This window comes from Lagopus muta, chromosome 10, assembly GCF_023343835.1.
Source record: "Lagopus muta isolate bLagMut1 chromosome 10, bLagMut1 primary, whole genome shotgun sequence".
NCBI classification, from domain to species: Eukaryota; Metazoa; Chordata; class Aves; order Galliformes; family Phasianidae; genus Lagopus; species Lagopus muta.
In genome coordinates this window covers 2229830-2253306 of record NC_064442.1, presented here as the reverse complement: position 1 = coordinate 2253306, position 23477 = coordinate 2229830, and the positions used below count along the sequence as shown (strand labels likewise).

Sequence of the window (23477 nt, the reverse complement as noted above, 5' to 3'; positions counted from 1 at the left end):
CAATCACTTGTCCTACTTTGTAACACATTCTGGCATATATCTACACTCAACAGCAGTAAACACCAAGGTAATTAACACAAGCCCCCAGCTGCCACAGATATACAGGAGTTAAGAGAAATATTGGCATATGGGAAAAAAAAATTAACAAATAATCCATAAAGTTGTTCTGCTGTTCTGCCTTTACATCACTTGACCAGAATCACTATCAACCTTCTTGCAGGTGCTTTCCCAATCATCCATACCAAATCTCTGATATACTCTGATCCAAACAACACTAGAGATAATCAAGAGAGCTGCTGAAAATTTGGCAACAACACCTCTCTAAGAGGTGCCTGGAGACAGAAAAGCATGGATTAGAGTGCAGGGACAGAGCACGAGACATGCTTTTGGGAGCAGGACATTGCAACGCAGGCCAGAAACTGAGACAGATGTGTTCAGCAGTGCTTATGGAAAAAGAGAAACCAGCGTCAAACCGAGAGGCTAATCTAGATTCAGTGGGATTGCTGCAGTCCACCAGCAAGAACCAGCAATGTAGAGTACCAAAGCTTAGGAGGAAGCACAGCAACAGGCAAAGAGAAGGCAAGAAGGAACAGACTTCATGTCAAGGCCTTTTCTGTACCTTCTACACTCTCCACAGCTGCTCACCAAGTCTTTCACTTGTTTGTTCTTCACTGCTGTTTTTATTCTTAGCTAAATCAGAGGGATAACTAAGAGGGCCCAACAAACCACAGCCTGCTTAGGTGTTCATTACAGCTGTACCACAGCAAAATGCCACGGCATCCAACCACGGCTACAAAAAATACCAGTAATGTGATGTTCAGGCATTCCACAAGATTCATCAGAGAGATAGGTCTTAACAGGGCTGGTTTTAGAACTTCCATTTCTCTTTCTAAATTACAGTATTCACCGCCAAAAAGCACAAACAAAGAATGGAAACAATTTCTGCAGTACAAATGTGTTTGAAAGGACAGATGCAGACAACAATATACAGTAAATGAAGGAGAAGTATATAAATAAGCACCATAATACACAAATATCACTTCAATCAAAACAGTTCAGGAGGGCAACCAGTCTGCTTTTTGTACAGCTACTTATTATACAACAACTTCTAAGGAGGGGAGGTCCCCAAACAGAGTGCTCTCCTTTCCTTGGCACAGTCCATAAAGGCATGGAAAAGCAGTGGATCTTCCAACATGTCAAAACGTCAAAGCGCATCAACCAGTATTGTCAAAGATTTCTGCTTTCACCCAGCCTCATTTGGATGTCTATGCCAATTTCAGCTTAGCTATGACATCTCTCTCCACCCAAATTAAAACCTTCAATGCACCGGGTAATGGGAGAAGGCACAAAGCATTTGTTTTTCCCCATGCGTGTCTGTCACCAGCAAATACATTCTGCAGGTAGGGATACTGGACCCAGTCATGCTCCAACAGGGGACATGCAGTGGATAACAGACATAGACTGCAACTGCCACTTGCAGATGATCCACACCAGACTGGAAAGGTTTAATGGTGAGGTACCACCAACACCCTATGCATCCAGCAAGTGTCCAGACCCGGTTAGCAGAACCATCATCCTCTACCTCACAGAAAAATAAATGTGAATGTACTGCTACCAGCCCAGCTACAGCACATCCATCGAGCAGCACGTGTTGCTGTGACAGCTTCCTAGCCAGGTTAGCTAGCAGCACAACACCAGGACAGCATTTCCTCCCAGTAATCACAGTATAGCAGTGGAAGTGCCATTATATGCTAACTAACTGCTACATTAGGATTCCAAACCTAGCTCTGAACACAGAACAGATTTATCTTAAAACTCCTCACCCATCTTTTGGGACAGAGCTATTACATAAACCTTTTTTTTTAAAAAAAAAAAAAAAAAAAAGGCTTAAGTGTATTGGGTCAGAGAGAGTCACCCATGTGCTAAACAGTGTGAGAAAATTACTCACAGAAGGGTTTGCCCCTTGGTGCTCTACATAATGAGTTCTTCACTGTCCTGAATAGGAGTTCAGCATACAAGGTAACTGTAAAGCTGTACACGTTGTGAGATGAGTACTGCTGCACTGGGATTAAACTGACAGCACTGTGCAGAGTCTGGTTACTTCTGCACACGCAGGTCCTGAAAAGCCCTAGCTCTTCCTCTGTAATTGTATAGTCAAAATACTACACAAGCAAACGTGCTGACATACAGGAGCTCCTGGAGCTGACCACAATCTTCATCTTGGTTGTACAACTAAGAATAAATCTTCAAGTTCACAAGTTTCTTCTGAAGCTCGAGATAAAACCAAATCCAGAGTCCTGCCCACCACCTGCGTCTGTTTGTTTGTGTAAGGCCTGCACACACACACACAGTTCTCTGGGGACTTTCTCATTTGTGTATATAGACATAATTTATACAAGACACTTGCTGCTTGTCTACTTTCATTTCAGATGGCTAAATAAAATACCTTGATCCATAGAGGACATTTTTCCCCCTCACCCAAAGAAAAAAGGCAAAATTTCAAATACAGACTAAACAGGGAGAATATAATTGGCTAACTTACTTCTAACCTTCTGCCTCACTCCTTGTATCCTATGCTTATATCATATTTCTTTTCTCATCCCCCTCCCCATGCTCCTGTCCACTATAATATCACTCCATTTCAGCCTCTGCAGTAACCCTATATCTAAGACTTGAAATAATACTTCGAAAAGAGAAAAATGTGCCATTTGAAAGAGTAGGACCAACACTTGAGTTTCCACTTCACCTCCACAATCTCCTCCTGGTTCTGTATTTGAGCTCTATAGGGAACCACCAATTCTGCATCACAGACTGAAATGACTGCTAGAACACACAGCCTTCTCTGTGCATTTTAGTTGTGGTGGACTTTATACACAGAGATACATTAGCAGAGCATTTCCAGATCAGTCATAGACCAGATTTCCAGATCCAGCACAGAGTAAGCCTGAACCAGAACGTAACAGAAAGCACCTAAAGGTAATCGCACAGTATGGCAAAGAGACCCATTCCCTTCAAGAAAATACTGATTTTAAGTAGTTCAACAGTGGTGACGCTTTCTCTGTTTATACACATTCACCTCATACCTGTCAGCTATCTCCAAATAAAGCAAGGCACAACTTGCTTAAGCTTGCAGAGGATTTGCTGCACTCAGTATGCCATAAAATTTGTGTCATGATTTGTGCTCACAGCAGTGAGTGATGTTTGTATGTAGAATCGATATATAAGGGAATAGATGGAGGGGCTTTTCTGTGCTCCTTCCCATGACCATCCTGTGAGACTGCAGCAGAAGCATGAGGAACAAATGCCACTCAGCCCTCTAAACCACACACCACCCCCCTTACTTTTTCAGCAAGCACAATCTCCCTTTCTTCAAAGGTGCAAAATCTTAAGCAAAGCATGATGCAATTTAAGGTACTTTAAAAAACAAACAAAAAAAAACAAAAAACAAAAAACAAAAAACACAGACACCAAAACTGCTTTTATTTCTTTTTCTCTCCCCATTTATGAAGAGATAGTGTTCTTTCCAGGAAACTTCAGAGCAAATACTGCCACAACTCACAGCTGGAGATGCACTGAGACCTGAGCTACAGGAACTCTGTCTGACAGCAAGATACTTGGAAACCACCAGTGCCTAAAACATTATGTTTGAACAAGGTTACATCAAGCTTTTCCTTTTAAATCCAATACAAGTTGTGCAACACTTCTGCCTCCAACTCTTAGGTCACACCAACAACAGATTTAAAAACTGAAGTCAATTCTGAGGAAAGGACAATGAATCAGAAGACTTCCTGCAAGCCTTCATTTCAACAGCTACTTAAGATTCAGGAAGATTCTGACTAAGACACTCCTGTACTCTTCACAACTTGCTGACGTCCCTTTGACCATAACTGCAAATGTTCCTCCACTCACTCTTGTAGGAAGCATTTCTTTCTACTAGGACTTGCAAAGTTAACTCCAATTCAGTTGCTAAGAAGTACAGTGGAAATTGAAAAGGGATGCTGAATATTTAAGTGACACAGCAAATTTCTTTCTCCAATTTTAAAACCTCAAGATTAACAAACCCCAGTATCGCTATTCAGCTCAATCTAGACTGTCTTCCTCTAGCAAAGAGTCATGAGACTCTTCTCTCCAGCTTTCACACACTCCAGCAGCAATTTACCTAGAGATTAATCTTTCAATGCAGTATCCTGTAGATTAAACATCAGACTCAGTTCTGAGCAGCAGCATTCCCAGTTCCTTCCTCAAGGCCATACAGGAGGTGATGTTAAACACATTTCTCATTCAACTCCACTCTCCTCAGTTAAACCAGGCACCAACTTGGCTCTTTCTTGCTACTTTCTCTTTTAAAAGTGATCCATGTATTTACATTGTCCCGAATGCTTACGCAGAGATCAGCTGCACTCACATGAGTCCTACAGAATAAGCCAGGCTCTGTCAATATTTATGCTTTTGCTAAATAATAATTAACTCTGGCTATGTAAATACAAAATAGTTGGTATTGCCATTAACACATATAGAGATTCCATTAAGCTCCATATGGGCACGATAGAGCATAGAGAGCAAGCTGTTCACAAGAAATGTGGGCCTGCAACCACGCTGCTACGAGAAGTACCAAAACTTGAGCATATGAATGCTCTTCATATGGGAAAAAATATTTCTAAGTAAGCTTGTATTAAAATAAACACAAAAAACAGCCATAGTGCCTTTTGGCACAGCATTCAGAGAATGAGATCTTATCTTTTCTGTGCTAGTTTTTGGTAAGTGCACAATTTAGAAGAGCCCATTGGGTAAAGCATGTTCAAAAGCAGCAGGAACTGTTTATAAACTTCAGCAAAGTTCCTTCATCCAGCTGGACCTTAATGTTTTTAGAATAAAATACGCACATTATGCAAGCTCTTAAGGCTGTAGAAAAGCTGGGGTTTTCTTTCCTATTTCATCTATAAGGCTCCATGCAGTCTTCTCCTTCCCCAAAAGTTAACCACAAAAACAAATGCCACGTTCCTGATAATTAAACCATTTCAATGCCAGCTCACAACGACCCCAGAAGCACTTCCCCATTCCCCAGCAATGCAGTCCCACTCTGCCATTCCCTTCACACGTGCCCACAGACCCCCAGCTCCATAAGACAGGATCGAGTTTCACTAAATATATGAATTTTTAAAAAGAAAAGAGAAACGGGAGACTCTCACAAAGTGAGATGGTCTGCATGACCCACAAACCAGAAATAACCCATTCACTCCTCAGCTACAATTCCTTTTCCTAAATCATCACGGATCAACATCAAATACTTTCGTTTAATCACTCAGAAAGTGAAAAAGATTACGTACCGAAGTGTTACGTTCTTTACAGAAACCTCCAGTTGAGCAACAGCTTCGGAGAAAAATTGCACAATGGAGTGAAAAGCCGTCCAGGATGCTCAGATAATTCAGAAAACCCCAACCTCAGAACGGGGTGCCGGGACCTCATTGCTAGAAATCCCCATTCTCAGGGCAGCCCACGTTCAAATCCCGTTTGAAACGACTCCAGAATAGCCAACCGCTGCCGAGGAGTTATTAAATACTCCCGCTCCTCGGCCAACAACCCCGCTGCGTGCAGACATCATGACGGGACAGAACTGAAATGTCAGGGCTGATGTCCAGCGTGCCACGTTAATCCAGCTGGAAGTCAGCCGCGTTCTGCGAGCCGAGGATAAACTTACAACAAAAACACGACCGAGCGGCACCTGCCCGAGCCACGCGGGAGCCCTACCTGGAGCCGCGCGCCTCAGGACAAGGCAGCTCCCGGCCGTAACGTGGCAGCGCGAGGGGATCCCGCCTCACCGCGGCCGAGCGGCGCGGCCCGAGGCCCGCAGGCCGGGCCGGGGGCTCCGCTGGGCCCCAGATCGCCTTGGGGGTCGGGAGGGAGAGAAGAAAGTTTTCCTCCTTCTCGCCGCAGCCCGACGGAAAGTTACCGAGGCGCGGAAGGAGAGGGGGCGCGAAGAGCAACCCGCCCCTCAGCCCCCCGCCCCCCGCCGCAGCCCCGCGCGAGGGGCGGCCCCGAGCTCGCGCTGCTCGGCGCGGCCCACGCGGGGCCCCTCATCCCGCCGAACCCTGCGGAACTCCTTCCCCGCCGCCCCGGCCCCAAACATCTGCTCGGAGAATCCCCCCCCGTCCCCGCACCCCCCGCGCCCACAGCTCGGCGCTCCCCCCGGCCCTCACCTCACACGGGGCCGCGCTCCTGGGGGCAGGGGAACGGCCGCCGGCGCTTCCCGGCCCCCAGCGCCAAGCAGCGGGCGGCGAAGGGGCGCGGGGAAGGGGAAAAGCACTCGGTCCCCGCGCCCTTATCTCATCCTAGCGGAGCCCGGCTCGCCTCCGCCGCCTCCCGCCGTGTGGGCGGCTCAGGCGGGATCCCCCCTCCCCTCCGCGCCGCCTCCTGGCGCCGCCATCTTGGCTGTCACGGGGGCGGGGGGAGGCGGGCGCCGGCTCGTGATCGCGGGAGGAGGTCGGTTCCCCCCACTCGGCACCGCCCGCCGCCCCTCGGGCGGGCACGGCGCCGGGGCCGAGCCGGGAGGTTCGGCTCGCCTCGGGACCGCCGCGGAGGAGGGCGGCTCCGTGTGACGGAGCGGGCCCGCAGCCGGGCGCCTCGGCTCGGCTGTCCGCGCTACCCTAATTTCAACCCCCGCTCCTTCCCTGAGCTGTGGGGGTCCACAGGAACCGCGGATGGGCGGAACCCCTCTAGCACAGCCCGAAATACGACGCACCGTTTGCGCAGAGCTCTCCTCCCCACTCGGTCCCACAGCTTCTCCCTCTCCGGCGCCTTTAAATTAACCAGAAACCCATCTGTGGCCCAAAGATCCCAGCCTCGCTCACCTGTGGTGCCCGCCGGCGGGGCGGGGGTACCTGGAAAAAACAGAACGGGTTCTGTGGATTCCCCGCAGGCCTGATGTAACCCACACCACGTTGTTGCATCAAAGACTATGAAAGAACCTGAGACAAAAATAACCTTTGAAGAAGGCGCAGCTCAGATTAGTGCAGCGCGTCAAGATGTTGCTGAGCACAACAAAAAGCCCTCTGCCTGCACTGGAACACGGGGTTGCTGCTTTCCTGGCATCCGAGACGGGCTGTGCTCTTGTTTCCAAATGTTGCACCGATGTGCTATTTTTGCAGTGATGTTTAGGGATAGGCTCCAACCGTGCAATTTTGGCTTGGAGTTCAAGCTTCCCTCAGTTAGGGATATTTGGCTCAGAGGGTTTTGATGTGGCTTGTTACAAAGTCAGATACGGTTCTGAATTCGGGCTGGAAGTGCTGAAGTGTGTTCAAACTTACTGTATAGATCTAACTCATCCCTCTTGCAAATCTGGCTGGAAAGGAGAACACGAAAATTAAGAAGTGCAAAAGATTAATTTTTCCCCCTACTTTTTAATTAATATGACCTTTTATAGCAGCAATGCTGCTCCTCCTACGCGCCGTGTAGGAAATGGAGTAGCTGACACGACCCAGGCAGAGGCACCCGTGTGCGAGCCTGCACACGCAGACACAGCTTTTGTGCTGCCAGGTTTGATTTTTGTGTGCTGAGTCTGACTCTTGTTTGATCAACAGCGCACTGCCTGAGGATTGTGGCAACCTCTCTCCCAGGCTGGGACTGCGAGAACATTGCCCATTTCTTGTACTGCTGCATAAAATGCATTTATTGCCACACTCATGGACATTTTATCTCTCAACGATATTCGGTGGAGTAAATAAAGAAAATAAGAATGTAGTACCTGGGTATTTGCAGCAAGCTGGGCTGTATTTTGAAAAGAATCCTTGAATTCTGCAGCCATCTGTTAGAAAAATTTCTACATCCTATGATCATTTTGGATGGATTCTAATCCTGGAAGTGCTTTCAAATAATTAGCAATAATAAAGTCCATCTTTTAGCTTGTGTCAGTAACTTTGATATTTAGCATATTTTGTGCTCTTTTCCCTTGTTCATTTTTCAAACAGGTGTAATGTTTAGATCTTTGGTGTTTAGATTCAAGGATGGATTTTATCTTCCATTCTACGGTAGGAACAGACCCACCAGAGCATTTTTTCAGCTCTTAAGTATTGTTTCAGCTGCCTGTAAACTGACACAAAGTCACTGCACTGACTGTGAATAGTTCAAATAGTTTTGGAGTTTAGGTTCCGTGAGAATACTCTTGTCAGCTGCTAATGGAAACTTTAATTTTACAGAAATACCATTCTTAAACTTACCGTGTCAGTTTTTATACTTCTCAGATCACATAATAGGTAACTTTTATGTATATATCTTTGATTTCCAGTTAATTTATGGCCCAACCTGTTTATTTCCTTCCACCAATTCTGTACTCTAGGGACTTATCTATATTTAATTATATTTTGTGTCAGCGTCAGCAAATTGGAGCCAGGGATGCAGACCTTACCTTGCAACTCCTGATACAAACACCAAACAAAATAGTTTCTCCCAGTCCCACCATCACAGCTACCCACACTGCTTATCTCTGTCCTGTCCTTCTTGTTCTTCCATCTCCTTCTCCCCTGGTTCCACCAACCCTCTTTCGCTTTCTACCTGCTCTCTCTCTCTGTTGGCTGTGGCACAGTTTCATCCCCAGGTCCCCACCAGCACATGTAATTGTAGCGCTCCATTTCATTACTGGCTTGTCACTACCTCTATCAAGCCACGTCTCCTATCTTATATCTAACTGCAAAGCTTTCCTCCATAGCTTGTCATCAGTTGTCCACATCAAGACTCAAGTAATGCCACGTGTGAAAGGGCAATAATGACTGTAGTGCTGTATTTGCTTCTGAATAAGGAGCAACATCAGTGAATAGTGTTACTGTACAGGCAGAGACATTCATTGCATGCGCAGTTCCTGCAGGCTCGCTGCACAGAAATGGGTCTATATGTTAGTCAAACAAAGCCTTTCTCTAAAACATTGTTCATGGGAACACTGGGGATCTCAAGGCAGAGATCTCTGCACACACATGGAGACTGACCCAGTGATCATTAAGTCAATAGAAGCGTTCCTATTAATTGCAGTCAGTGTTGGATCAGATTCTTAGCATGCATTGGAAGTCAATTGAATGAGTCAACCACCATGTGTATTGCAGGTGGGCAGCACTGTGATGCTCAACGTGGTGTCCTCTCAAGTATGGGGTGGAGAGCTGTCAGTTGGATTTAGCTTCCCCAGGGGGACTTGCAGGGCTTCTGTGGACTGGCAACCACAGAACCATTTTTTCCCATGTTGCAACCCCCAAATTTCTAGCTTGTAGTAATGAAGTTATTTTCAAAGCCTGGTTTTGTTTATTTTAAGTGCTTTTTACACATGGGTAAACTGAAGCAAGGCAGAGGACAAGCGACAGATGGTCAGAGACAGTGCCAGGAATGGAATCGAGAATTTCTCTGTCCTAGGACATGGTTTTAACAGACTTTGTCTTGGGACTGTGAGATCTGACTGCTTATAATTCATGAGGCTTCAAGAGTGCTCAGAAAAAAAAAATAATTAAAAGCTATTATTATTCCACTATTTCCTGGCAGAAACTGGCTTCCATAGGCAAAACTATTTCAGTTACTTAAGTAAGCAATCCAGGACTTAATTTGCCCATTTTCTTACCAATTTTATTCATTTTGAATTCATTTGGCTGTGCTGTGTGCTCTGCTCACTCACATCTTCATGGAGGAAGAATGAGACTCCAAAAGAACCCAAGAGAATGTCTTCCAAAAAGACATGGCACATCTGTAGCATTGGCAAAAATAACTATAAATATAATGATAGGGGGTAAGTATAAACCATGTAACTGGCAAAGCAACAGTCTGCATTTCAGAGGATGGATTGTCTTACCCTGTCCAGTAACCCACTTTATGATACAGTAATAGATCTACATCCAGAGGCTTATGCAATGAAATGGAGCCTTTGGCAAGCTGGAATCACACTGGAAGCAGCATTTTTTATTTATTTATTATTATTTTTTTTAAAATATGCTTATTTGAAAATCTGGATTCTATCCCTTCTGACATACAGAGACTGTCCCTGCCTGCAATGATTAAGCTCTAGGACAGATTATGAAATAATAATGTATTTAAATGTTATGATGCAGCACTACAATGGTGCAGTTATCCTTCCTTTTACTGCTTCAAGTATAGTCCTTCCGAAAAGCTTTTGCACTCCAGGGAAACTAATGGTTATAAATTATAGAAGAGGCAATAGAATATCATGCATGTATGCAAAAAAGAAGACTCAGACCCTTCTCTAGATAAAGTACTTAGTGAAGCAGATAGAAATATGGGGAAATGAAGCAAACACAGGGCCTGATCCAGCGGCCACTGAGCTCAGCAGAAGCACTGCAGGGGGGTTCCTTAGGAATCAGAATCATGTGTGTCATGAACTGCAATTCACAAAATGCAAACAGAGAATTTTGTCGTATATGAGCAGGGATAAAGTCTAACTGCAGTGTGTAGGCATTCCACTTGGATAAAACAAGCAGATTTTTTCTCCACCAGGTAGATTTTCTCAGCAAGGGTTTATTGCCCACTGTTTATGTGAGAATTTGCATTCCCAAAAGCTCAGAAATGCTGGGAAGCAAAAAGGAAAGAAAACTTTCCCAAAGAGGAGACCCAAATGTTTCTAAATACTTTCCATATATTTAAAAAAAAAGATGCAAACTCATCATCTTTTCAGTTTTCAGTGGTGCTTTTCTTCCTCAGAATTTCAAAGCGTGCATCTGAAGATGTAGGACTGCGCATCATAAAGCAGTTAACACCAAGCTTTGCTGTGTTGCTGCGTGTTGGGTATCAAGCAAGTGATGCCACACCTCCCCTCCTGTAATTAGTAGGCAAATAAATATGTACAGCTGGAGTGTATTTTTGGAGTGGCTCTTCCTGTAGACAACAGAAGCTCTTAAACAAATATTTGCAGCAGATTTTTAAAGAATAGAACAGCAGAAATGTTGCTTGAGGATGGTCTGAGTCCTAACGCACATCCCAACAACAACAACCTGTTGTCCAGTGCAGCACTAAGTATCGCTCTCATCATTAAAGCACGGTAACAAAAGCTTCTCTTTGTGGAGTAATAGCAGGAAGGAAATTATGTGTGCAGATTTGCCAGCAAAAATAACAGTCTCAGGCTGTAAACAAACGCACTAATATTGCTGTTTTGTTGCTATTTTCAGCAGCTCCTGTACCTCAGGAGTGAGAGTAAAGACCTGACTGTTATCACTGCTGTTCATGCATCAGCCTTAAAGGTTTCCCTTGGACTCGTGCTCCTTGGCCCAGCTGGAGGCAATTTCTACAAGTAGCAGTCTTTTCCCTGAATCAGTCCGATTCATCTCCCAGAGTCATTCCACACGATGCTGTGGTGCTGTGGGTACCTCCTCTTACACTGGATTTAAAACCACTTTTGATTACTCCCCATCTCAGCTCCTTATTTTTTTTGCATTTAGGTTTACTTTCAAGTCTAGACCAAGCAATTGCATTCCATGCAAAGAGGCCCCGCTGCCTACTTCAGGCCCTCATGTAGTCCTGCTGTTTAAATTTTTAGTATTCTGTTCTAAGGATCAGTCATAGCATGATGGTTTAAGTGAAGTATATCTGCCAGTTAGCCACTTCTCAGGGGTACAATTAGCCTTAATTAATATTTGTAGAGATTCTTGAGAGAAACAGCTACAGAAGTGCAAAGTATTACAATTAACTTAAAACCATTTCATCTTTGAGTAACGGGCTAACAACATGTAAGATGAGATTCTGCAAGAACTACTGATTTATTTGCTTCACAGACAAACGTTCTGAAATCTCAGATTCCATTTGCTACTTCCTGTGCGTGATGCATGTTGAATTTTATTACTCTTCCATATCCTTTGATACATTGAAGCACGTAGTTTCCTTTGGTTGAGGAAACACTGTCTGACATATGGAAGTCACGTTAAAATAAATCAAACCACCAAAATTACAAAGTTAATAAACTCAGAAACAATCCACATCAGCATTTGCCTTTAATTTGTTAAGTATTTAAGCCATAAGACCTGTAATTAATGTTATGGAATCATTTCCATATTCATTTATAAGGCATCTCAATTATATAAATACTTATTATCTGGAAATTAATCCAGATCATTAAAATTCAGAAAGCTGACAAGTCAGATTGACATCTGTCAAGATGCACTCAGGAGAGATTTTATATCCTCTATCTGACACTGTTCCATGAGAAAAGCTTTGCTCCTGACCAAGCTACAACAGTACTCCACTTTGGAAATAAGAGCAGTGCTTCATTCAAACAACATCAGCAAACAGAGCAGTTCGTTTGTGCACTGAGCAAACATCAGGTCACTCTTTCACTAACTGCCATGCAGAGTTTCCAGGAAAATGCATCAGATACATCTGCAACTGAAAATCTGGCCCAAATTAAGGCTGATGTTCTTGTAGCACAGCTCTGCTGCTTTTCTGAAACTTTACAGCCCTTCAAAATGCTTCTTTCTATCAAAGTACCTAAAATTCTTTCAGTGCTTTCAGTACTTTCAAAATGGTGCACCTACTCAGAAAACACCTTATGCAGAATGAAGGAAAAAGTAGCACTTCAGCATTTCATTTGCAAGCTAGAGCCATCATTGCTGAATTATTAGCTAGAGAGTCATGGGTATTTAAAAAATGTGTCCTGATTGACTGAAAGAATGCATCTTAGGCCGTGCTGTCAGTGAATTTGTCATACAAGACAGAGAGCTTTCATTATTAGACTTTTTTCTAGGTAGAAATAAAACCAATTTTTCAAAAGCTACAGCTAGTTCAGAACATACCAAATAATATTGCAACTGCACTATTCATTCAGACCTGTCTCTTTTTCAGCAGAAGATGCCTTGAAGGCTAAGTGCAAGCCCACCAGCCGAAGGAGTTACGCCATAATCTACTCTATCTGGATGACTGTATGACAAATTCCCAGAGTGGAAGTTGGCTCAAGTACTGACTCATGAGGGTTTCATCTCAGTACAGATATTTTTAGTGTCTGTTATTTCACCTTGGGTACTTTTAAAATCTGTATCACTGTCCAACACCTCTCCTAATTATCTGAAATTCTTTTCTTCTGTAACTGCTTTGGAATGTGCCCATATATTAGTACAACTACTGACCCTGTTCTGTTGGGCTCTAATTATACTCATCTACCCATTCAACTAGGTAAGCATGTACTTGCTCAAAATGCGAGCAACTGCTCAGAAACAGAGGTAAACAGAGAAAAACAATGAATCTTAGCAATGACTCACCGAGGATATAGGTCACATCGTGCTTCTGCCCTTTTCTGAGCTCGCCCAGGGTTTGGTCCAGCACACCCAGTTTACCCTCAGCAGACCCCTCATGCATGCAGAACTCTTGAGTCCTCCTGTTTGAATCCATCTGCCATAATAGCTCTGCCACCTTCAGCACGAACAGCCTGGAGCTAACAAAAGAGATGAGAGAGACCACAAATTAAAGTACCTTGACAAAAAAAACCCAAACAAACAGAACTTCTTTGCTTAATCCACACTACTCCAACTCATCTGCTTACATCTCCAAATCGATCTGCTAACAGCCGAGGAGTGCGAGTGACACATCTGATCCATATCCTTCATACTGCTGGGAGCTCTGCGTGGAGCCCTGCATGACAGCGCCAGCAGAGGGAATTGAGGATTCATTAGTGACTGCTTAATCACCCCCTCCAAAAAGCATGGCCAAATGTTGATGCAATGTAAATAATTCACTTAACCACGTTTGAGTTTGACTCACAGTGGCAGCATTAAACTATCTTGATACATGGCAAATTCTTTAAATCATTGCCTGTTTTGTAATATAAAAAAGAATACTTCTAGTATAAATAATGGGTTGGAGGAAATGTCCTTGGCAAGTCAATTTGTTCCATGCTGCTGATGGTTCCTGTTAGTGACAAGGATTATTTCAAGAAGGAGACAATGGAAAACAGATGCAAAAGCGTTTACCAGAAGGACAGGGAATGGCAGCTCTTCCAAAATGTCAAGCGTGCAGGCTAGAGTCAATTTAAAAGAGAATTAATTATTTAAACTGAATTAATTTGACCACAATGAAGCCCTGTTAAGCCATCTCATCTATCCACTTTTCCACTATGTCATCCTTTACAGTCTAATTCTAAACACTGCTCCTTATTTTTGAATGCTTCACCTGAAAATTCCCTTACCCAGTCACAGAAGCAATATCTAGCTTTTTGAGTATGTTTACTGCATCCAATCCCAGAACTCACCCGAAGAACTGTGCTCACCTCCAAGTGATACTGACAGGATATGCTGCTCTTCTTTCTTGTGTACTGGGAACAACCAGCAAAACATGAACGTGCTGAGGCCAAACTAATGTCTTCACTCAGCTGTCATGCAAGGCACCACAGAAATGTATCCCAGCAGATCCTAGACGGTCTAGTTGGAAGGTCCCTTCCAACCCTAAGGATTCCTTGATTCCATGATACTAATTTACTTTTGTTTTAAAGTAAAGACTACAAACACCATCAAGCATGGCACACAACTACAGTTCAGCTGGTGTAACCCTCCCAGCTGGAAGGGCAGGGCTGAATGAGGAGCAACAATTCAGTAATCATATTTAATAATTCCTTACGGAGCAGCAATAATGTACTATTTCTTTAATTGTTTTGTGCACTGCCGCTTTCTTTTGAGAGGGCTGTGATGACTGTGTGTGCAGAAAACTTTGAGGGAGTTCTTAGAAACCATAATTTTTTGCTTGATCATTCATAACCAGATACGTCAAGAGCCATTCACGTTATCGCTCTTGCGCAGCTTGTATTAGCTCTCCATAGTTACACTCGGCACAACAAGCACAAAGAAGAAGTGTCTTTGCAGGGCTGATAAGCAGACAGGAAATAAGGGAACATCTGCTACAGCTTTTGATGGTTTTGCCTTTAGCTACTGCTGAAAAACTTCAGGCTCTGCATTCCATGTCCTTCTCCCTTGGCCTTTGACACCAGCAGCTGCTGAACAGAAGATATAAATTGCAATACCTACAGAATGAGAAGGACATTATTTTCCAAAGGGCTACTGGGATACTTAAGGGATGTTTCTCTTTCCACGTTGTGATCACAGGGAGCACTGGATAGCAAAACTGCAGATGAAGTTTTCTCTTTCTCAACACTTCCTAATTTGCCTTTTTTTTTTTCCTAATGCTGTGTTTTCCTTTGCAAAACTGCTTTGTTTTGCTCAGTTTTAAACACCAAAAACAATTGCACCATATACTAAATAGTAATTATAATCATCATCAGCACTGTAAGAAAACCATGTGCTTCCCTGAATCAGAAGTGGAGTTCCCAGCCCAGGCAATCTGTCTTCTTGTGGAAGAACAGCATTTCTATAGCACGAGCAGACCAGGAACAGTTACACAAAAATAAATATCAAACAACTGACAGCCAGCTATTCCTTTGTTTAAAGAAAGAGCTGCTGAACAGTATTTTCTAAAAATGGGCTCAGCCATACACTGCAGATTCCCCACTTGTGCTCCAGATAGTTCAGCAGTTCCACCTACATCATAGTTTTGTTTGCGTGGAAAACTACAAACAGAACGACTGACAGCATGACATTTCTTAGAGCACCTACGCCCATGTACTGTAGATCATCTTTGGTACTTCCTCAGAAATTGTATGTTTCCCTAGGAAATTACAACAGTTGTGATGAAATCACTTTCATCCGTATATGGCAGAAGCTTTGGGTCTGACACGAGGAAATGAGAATGGGTAATGAGTAACAACCAGAAAGATGAAGACACTGCTCCAGAGTTCCATAAGTGTGACCAGGAGGAAAATTTTGCCCAGAAACTCTACGTTCTGTGCTTTGGATTTATATGCAGTTTTAACATGCTCTATTCTTAAACTGCAGATGGATGCTGCTTTGCCAGAAAATAAATGATGTACTGGGATGGCTTCAACCATTTTCAGGAACCATGCTGACACTCACAATAAAGAAACATCAAGTAACTTTCCTAGTGAGATCATAAAAGCTGTGACACTGATCAAAGCACCAGAACACAAGGAAGTTACTTCATCCCCAGCACAAGATGCTGCCTCATATCTGGGACCAGGAGCTCGCTTAGCAGACATATTCAAACAGTCTGCAAGTAGAGCATATCACGTAGTGCATTTAATAGTTAAACATGGAAAAATCCACAAAGAGAGTCAATTTAAACCCTTGAGGCTGGTAAAGGACTGGGTTATTATTGCTTAACAGTAATAGTGGTAGCTTGTTTTATTACAGCCCTACCATAATCCTATCCACTCCACGCACACAGAACAGCAGATTGCTCTTCTTCTGAAAAGTGTACCCTCGAATTAATAGGAAAAAAACAAAATGAAAACTACACAATTAATTGGTACTAGTGGCAAATATCTTCATAACTGTGATTTTGGAGGGGTTGGTTGTATTAAAACAGCAACAAAAAATGTAGCTGGACACGGAATAAACCTGTATAAAAAAGGAATGGCTATTCTATTTGCCTGATCATAATGCTGTAGTTTTCTATATTTCACAGAGCACAATTTTTTCAACTGTATTCCTATCAGAATAATTAAATATCTGTCTTGAGCTGTGTGCACATTGCAGCTAACCAGCTTGGAAACATGCCAAACTGTGGAGTAATCTTTAGAAGAATTGCAGAATCAATACATCAATTCCCATTAATTCAGTGTCAGAGGAAACAAATGTGTACCTCTCTGAAGCGTGTGTGTTCCCCACAGAGGCTTTCTAAAATAGGCATCTTCTGTCTGCCTGCCTTCCCTGTGCCCTCCAAACATCAGAAAGCAGAATCACAAGGGGGGGGAAATTGGTCTGGCTCCAAAATCCAATTAAGGCAGTTTTAGTAACCCTGTCTCCTGACCAACTTATGCACAAACTCTTGCCCAAATCCAAGTCGTCCCAAACTACCCCTCCACTGCTCTGGGTTCCCTGTTGCACCCCATGGCTGAGAACATCTAGGCCAGCTGTGAAGGACTTCCTGTCAAAGCCATAAGGCATAATTTTGCACAGTGATGAGAATAGTCATATTAATGAATAATCATAATTGATAGCGCATTTTAAACCAGTTCCATAAAACTTGCTGTGCTCCAAACAATCATTTTGCACAGTTTGCTTTCTGCACAGCTGGCTAGTGAGAAAAATTTTGTCCCAGAAGGTTTGCAGAAGCACATGAAACACATTGTCAGGATCCCAAAGGTGCATGTACTCACAGAGCTGAGAGTGCAACTGTCTGACAGCAGCTATCCAAAGAACAGAGCAGGAAAGAGGCAGTGGGTGATGAGATCAGCCCCTGCGGAAGGAGACTCCTGCTTGGAATATCAACACATCTTTTCAGTCTCTCTTATTTTGTCTATTTGTGCTTTTATCAAATTTTCAGTTTGCTTCTTAAGCTACGGGACCAGATGGCTTCCATGCATAATGCACTGAATCATGGCAAGGCTTGAGGTATTTGTTATGTATAACAGCAAACACACGCGCTGGGCCAGGTTACTCTCTTTCACAGTCAGCATATGGTGCAGGCTGCCTATGGATGGCATTGCAGCAGGTAGCTATATATACAGGCAGTCAGAAGATTGGAGTATCTCTTCTTCTTGCAGGTTGTCAGGAAAATGACTGTCAGACCTTCAAAACAAATAGCAAGAAATAGAGGCGGTCATGCAGCACATGGCATAGGACAGATGCTCAGCACTTCCCGTGATGTGCAATGCCTGATGGCAAGGAATCCTGATGGGCCAAGGACACGAGGCTGTTCCTCCCCTCTGATTTCCCCTTGCAGCCTGTGATTAAGCTGCTGCTGACACTTGTCTGGTGCCTATTTGCAAAGCCAATTGCTGTGGGCAGTATTTCTGTAAAGAAGATTAAACTCATTGTTTGAGAACGTCTTTGTCCCTGGCATTTTTTGAATGGAAAACAAACCTGATTTTCTCTTCACATACCTCATGTAGATTTGAAGTAAATTGAAGATGTGGCACCACTCTGAACCTAGAGTGAATTAGAGGGGAATTTGCAAATATGGCAAGCAGTCGTTGGCAGACAGCAAGCCTATGGGGTTTACACAGCCAGTGTGTGATCTGTGCTTCAGTGACAAGTCTGAGAAAATCAGCTTGTAGTCATCCCTCACTGATACGTTGCAAATACCCATTTCTGAGGACTGAAAGAAGTGCAATGAATGATGCTTTCTATACAGCTACAGAGATGACTGCTTCAGAGAAGTCGAGATTGCTGTGCTGAGGTGCGAGCACCAGATCTCAAGGTGGCTGAGGGAAGTCCCAAACAGCACAACTTGGTACACTGCATGTGCTGCAGGTTGCACAACAGAGAAACAGCTTTACAACGCGCTCCACCCCAAGTATTTCTGGGATGAGAAAACTATCCTTTGGCTGCCTTACAGCTTGCTTTTCTTGGTATATATCTGCCATGCCCTCTGTGTTGGAAGTGCCAGGACACCTCGTGAGCGGGTGCTGTGCTGGCCTTCGCAGCCAGGCGCGAGTGCTGGCAGGCAGCAGGACTCATCAGGGACTGGAACGGTGACCAGGAATGTCAAAATTGCAGCCTGTGCAGAGCAGCTCTGATTAAGGACACATTTTGCCATCACCTCTAAGGTCAGAGTTGGGCTCACTTTAGCAATCCTATAAATAGCAGCCCAAGGTTGATCTAGGAGAGGCTCGGATAGATCTTGGTTAGCATTCCCAGGAGAGGAAGGTAGATTCTTTTCCTATTTCTTTGCAGCCTATCACCTTGAGCTGGTCTCTGTGGGAAACATAGGCAGCATTTGCCAAAAGTGCTACTGCTGTGTGCCAGATGCCCTGCTGTCACACGATCCATACGTGTGCATTGCTTCAACCTGGAAACCCAGACCTAATTTCACTAAAGACTCAAACTAATTTCTCACTGGCAAAATCAGGACAAAAATAAATAAATAAATAAATAGACAGATAGCTAGATAAATAAATAAATAGAAGTTGAGCCTAATTACTTGTAAGCAGTAGGACACCTAGTGGATTTGTAGGGAATATCTCTGGGATTCTGTGCAACGCTTTGTCATTTTCTTGGCAAAATCAGTTATGAACATATTTATGGAGGAATCACTGAAATATTCAGACTTCTATTTAATAAATTAATCTATCTAGCTTTATGGTCTTCAGTTTGCTCGCAGAACTTATTGCACCCTATGAAAAAACAATGAGTGTTGTATGAATGGCTTGAAAAAAAATAATTATGGGGAACTGGACGGTTCCCAAGATAGGGGAGCAGGAGGATGGGTGTTTTGCCAGATCAAAGCCATCCCAGTTGTTCCATCTGACAGCTCTCTAATGATCTCAATGAGCAAAGTTTTAGAGCCGCAGCCTGGCTCCCTGGATAATTGCAGAGCTTCACAACAAACATTGCCATGCTGAGCACAGCCAGCCTGCTCTGCTGGTGCTTTCAGCAGTGAATGGACCAGTCACAGAAGTCAAGCTGCCTCCTTCCTTCTGTGGGGCTGACTGTTTGAATCAGAATTAGAAAATGATGAGCATTGTGATGATGACACTGTGTTTATCTGGTAGCGATGCGCCTGTTAAATATATCATCAGCAAGTAGATTTTGGCCTTTGATAAGGAATGAAATCCTGTGCAGGTCTAGTAAGAGTAAGATTTTGAGCGTGTCTCAGAAATTATATCTTGGCTAGCAGTTATCCTGGGGCTGCCAGTACTATCTTGCTAATTTGTCTCTGGAGACGACAGACATAGACTAGGAGATGTGTGCTGAGTCCAAAATGAATGCAGGAAACTGATGACTTCATTTTCGAAGTCATCATAAGAAACACCAAGTCATCGAGTCTGTTGCACTCAATTTCTCTTCCCAAAGGCTGCAGGAGATATTCTGCTCTGCTTATTGTAATATTGGCCTAACAAAAACGCTGCCAGAAGATAGTTAATTTTTCTAGAAGTGCTCCATTCCCACTCTTTTTTCAGTGCGATGCAGATCTCTGGAACCAGGATGAGGTTTGACTCTGGATATGTCCATGCTTAGCTCAAGATCCTTTGTTATTCCATCTCCAGGGCTAGGGACAAAAAAAGACTGATACAGAGGCTTTCGATTGAGCCCATTTCTTCTTATTTGAGCTGTAGAACTACAAAAAAAGAATAGAATATATGCTGGAATTCAAGTGAATAATCATCAGAAAAATCAACTCCATGCATTTTTATTGTTACTTCATCTATCATGCAATTACCTGAGAAACTGAACTCCTTGCACATCATAAACCGCTTAATTTGGTTGAGGGTCTTAAAAAGAGGGGCTTTTAAAAATTATTTCTGTTGATCTGTTTTATATTTGAAGCTTTTTCTTCTGACATGTCAAGCTAAGGGTAGTGAGCGCTAAGAGTTTGCTTTCCTCTAATTCAGCAGCTGGATTGGAAAGCTTGAATTATCTTTGCATAATTGCAATGATTTGTGGCTTGTTAGAAAATGGCAAAGTATTGATTGGATTTTCCCCTCAGGAAATATTTCTCTGATAGAACAGAGGAGGTTGTGGGGCTTCGCTTTTGTCCTTCCTGTGTTCTGCCCAGGGAAACCGGTGGCTCCTTCCATCTGGAAAATGGGAATTTTGGTCAAAACAGCCCTTCAAGGACAAGCTTGAGATCTTTCACTGCACTCTACAAAGCGATGGACTTTGCAAACTGCACGTGGGAAAGAATGAGGCAGAAGAGCTGCGACCACATTACGTCCATCCTTTTTTCCTTCTCCTTTCATGTCAAATCCAACTGCAGAAAGACCTGGACTTTGTGGGAACGCTACAAACATTGAATATAGTGGTAAAATTTCTCTTGATTTTTTTTCACCCAGGATTTCTCTTGGGGTCTGATGAACTGATGATAAGCAAGAAAAGGGAGGTTGAAGGGAGGGTGTGAGGAAGGAATCAGATGCATGGTGCCTGGAGCTGAGCCACTGTGAGCTGAGAACCCAACATACATTGGTACTGCCAAGGCAAGATCTGGGGCCTTTTTTGGCAGCTGCTCCATGAATTTCCAGAATAGAACCATAAATATGCAGTTATGAGCATGACCTCTGCTTCTTTGCTATATTGAACATCCAAGGGCCAGCTGAGTATCATTCCTTGTCTCTGCTCCAGTTGCTTGGAACGTGCTGCCTCCACAAATGGTTGCATCCAAGCACAAACTGAAGAATTATGAAAGAGCATTAATTCAAGGTTAGCAATGAATTTAGTGTTCCCGCAAGGATGACACTAATGGCAATTAATGCAGCAGAAATGTGAGAAAAGTCATTCTGCACCGACACTAAAAGCTGTCAGGCCCAGAGCACACAGTCCACTGTTATTTCAGGCCTGACCTCTGCCTTTGGCCATGTTTCAGTGGTGTAGGAGGTATCCCAGGCCATCCCATAGCTGCAGCAGCATGTTCTGGGACGGGGCACAAGGGAGAAGTAGAGCAGCCAAGATTGTCTTCACTGACAGTGATGTTTCCTGAGGGTTTGTAGAGTCTCATCCTCAGCTTGCCTAAACAGGAACAAAATTAACCCGGGACTGAAAAGAATATAAGACTTAAATCCTCATACATTGCTGTCAGCTGACTCCTGTTTAGATCTGTAGCTCTTTCTGCTGTTTCAGTTTTGCCTCTCAGCACCACGGAGAATGCATTTAATCAAAACAATCAAATGCATTTAAACTGGCTTAGCTGGAAACAACCCCTACTGCTGCTCATATACATGTCAATCCGTGGGAATTTGTGTTACATGATGGGAAAAAATGCCTTTTGCTTCTTAATGTCTCCTTGAAGTCCAACAAGTGATAACAGTGCAGTGGTGTAAGGATGGTGATTTTTGGCCCAGCCAGAAGGGGTGTTGTCCTTGCCTTGTGCCCCATTATCTTACACAGGGTGAGCTGGATCCAGCAGAGGAGCATCTGCAATTTGGTGCAAGAGGAAGTAACACACGTATGAAAAACATAAGTAAAGGCTGTTCCCAAGCTGCTAGCTGACAAACAAAACCCAAAACACAGAAACGAGAACAGCTCTTACAGAGGGATAACTAAAAATACTTAACCTGTGTTATTTTTAATTTTTTGAAGCCAGTAGCATTTCTGGGGTGTGAAACTAGGCCTGAGGAACATCGTGTCAAAATTAACATTTTTTTTTAATGACAAGGTTCAAAGGAGGACTGCAAATAGGATGTGAGATAGAAGCCTTAACAACGCAGCTATAAATACACCCGAGCCCCCATGTGTAGAGTATTCATTATTAATCATAATGCACTACTCAGCACGGTAGATCAGCTTCTGAAAGGGGCAGAAGAGAGAGCAGCACTTACAGACTCCACATCTTGGGTGTTTTGAGTTCATCTGCAGACAAAAAGGGTCAGTCCAGAGGTGCAGGCTGAGCCCAGACCCTGATGCTCCACAGCCTACCTTGTCCACTGTGCTGGTGCGGATTCGGTTCCACCCCATGGCCCTTTGTTATTAGCATTTTGTTTTCTTCTCTTGGAAGCTCTGAGGCAGCAGGAAGCATTTGAAAGCGGAAAGGATCAGGTTATGGCTCATTTTCCTCCCAGCAGACAGTCACTGATGCTGTGGGTGCCCGGGGGTTTCTCTCCTCACACAGAAATCATCGCATGGCTGCTGAGTACTGAGATGGCCAACATACTGAGAGCAGAGCGAGGCTTAAGGGCCTTGGATTGAGCATCTGGGCACCAGGGTTATTTTTATGCTTTTCAAGCTAGGTCTGCAGCCCTGGTGCAGGGGAAAGGAGAAGGCCTGGGGCCTGAGGGTGGCAGCAGGGCCGTGGTGGGTGAGGCCTGCGGAGCCCTGCTGTTGTCCTGTACAAACCCTGAGGGCACAAACCCTCCTGGGGCTGCACTCGTCTGCTTCACAGCTTTAAGTTCCCCTTTGGCAGGTCTCATTTCCCTCCAGATGACCTCAACTAAATGCAAATATGTACAGATGCATGTTTTTAGCTGCTTCTGCTTCTGCTTCCATACCCCTCATTCTGAGGGTAGCTTTGCTTTTTCCATACTCTCCTTTGACTCTACTGCAGACAAATGCTCCAGTCTTTTCCCTTCCCCTCAGCTGTTACAGCTTTGCACCTGATGGTCCTAGAGGCCATTTTGTGCCTCATGAGCTCAAATATTTCGCTGCTATCTCCTGCAAGAGCAGTGCCACCCCAACATGCTGACCACCTTTACAGAATCTCACAGAATCATAGGCTCGAATACTGCTCACGTCCTGGGTTGTGGGCAGATCTGTGGGACCCGGGTGGCGTTCTATAATCCACTGCAAACTGAGACCATCCTGTGGAAGCAATCCCTTGTTTTGCACCATTGTGAGAAGGATGCCCATGGGAAAAAATGCAGCCAAGAGAATACAAGGGGCGTTACACTGTGTACGTGAGGGAACCTCAGAAGGGAAGGGAGACAGGAGTACTTTGAGCCATAGTTAGAATAACTATAACGTATAGAATTACGTATAGAAGGAAAAAAAAAAACGGAAAGGAAAAACAAAAATCTT

The 23477-nt window shown here is 43.9% G+C and overlaps 1 protein-coding gene across 7 annotated transcripts in view; it reads right to left on the bottom strand.

The window, feature by feature from the left end:
- DENND4A (DENN domain containing 4A) overlaps positions 1-13399 on the bottom strand; it is a 53438-nt gene extending 40039 nt beyond the window's left edge. For 2 of the 7 annotated variants that reach the window (XM_048955913.1, XM_048955910.1), the window contains exon 1: positions 6198-6451. The gene's annotated coding sequence lies outside the window, so the exon portion shown is untranslated. Of the gene's footprint in view, positions 1-5327; positions 5630-6197; positions 6452-6739; positions 6805-6848; positions 7087-13226 lie in introns of those variants that run through there. The other 5 variants (XM_048955914.1, XM_048955916.1, XM_048955912.1 and 2 more) reach the window with 4 other exon arrangements.
- Positions 13400-23477: the final 10078 nt, after the last annotated feature.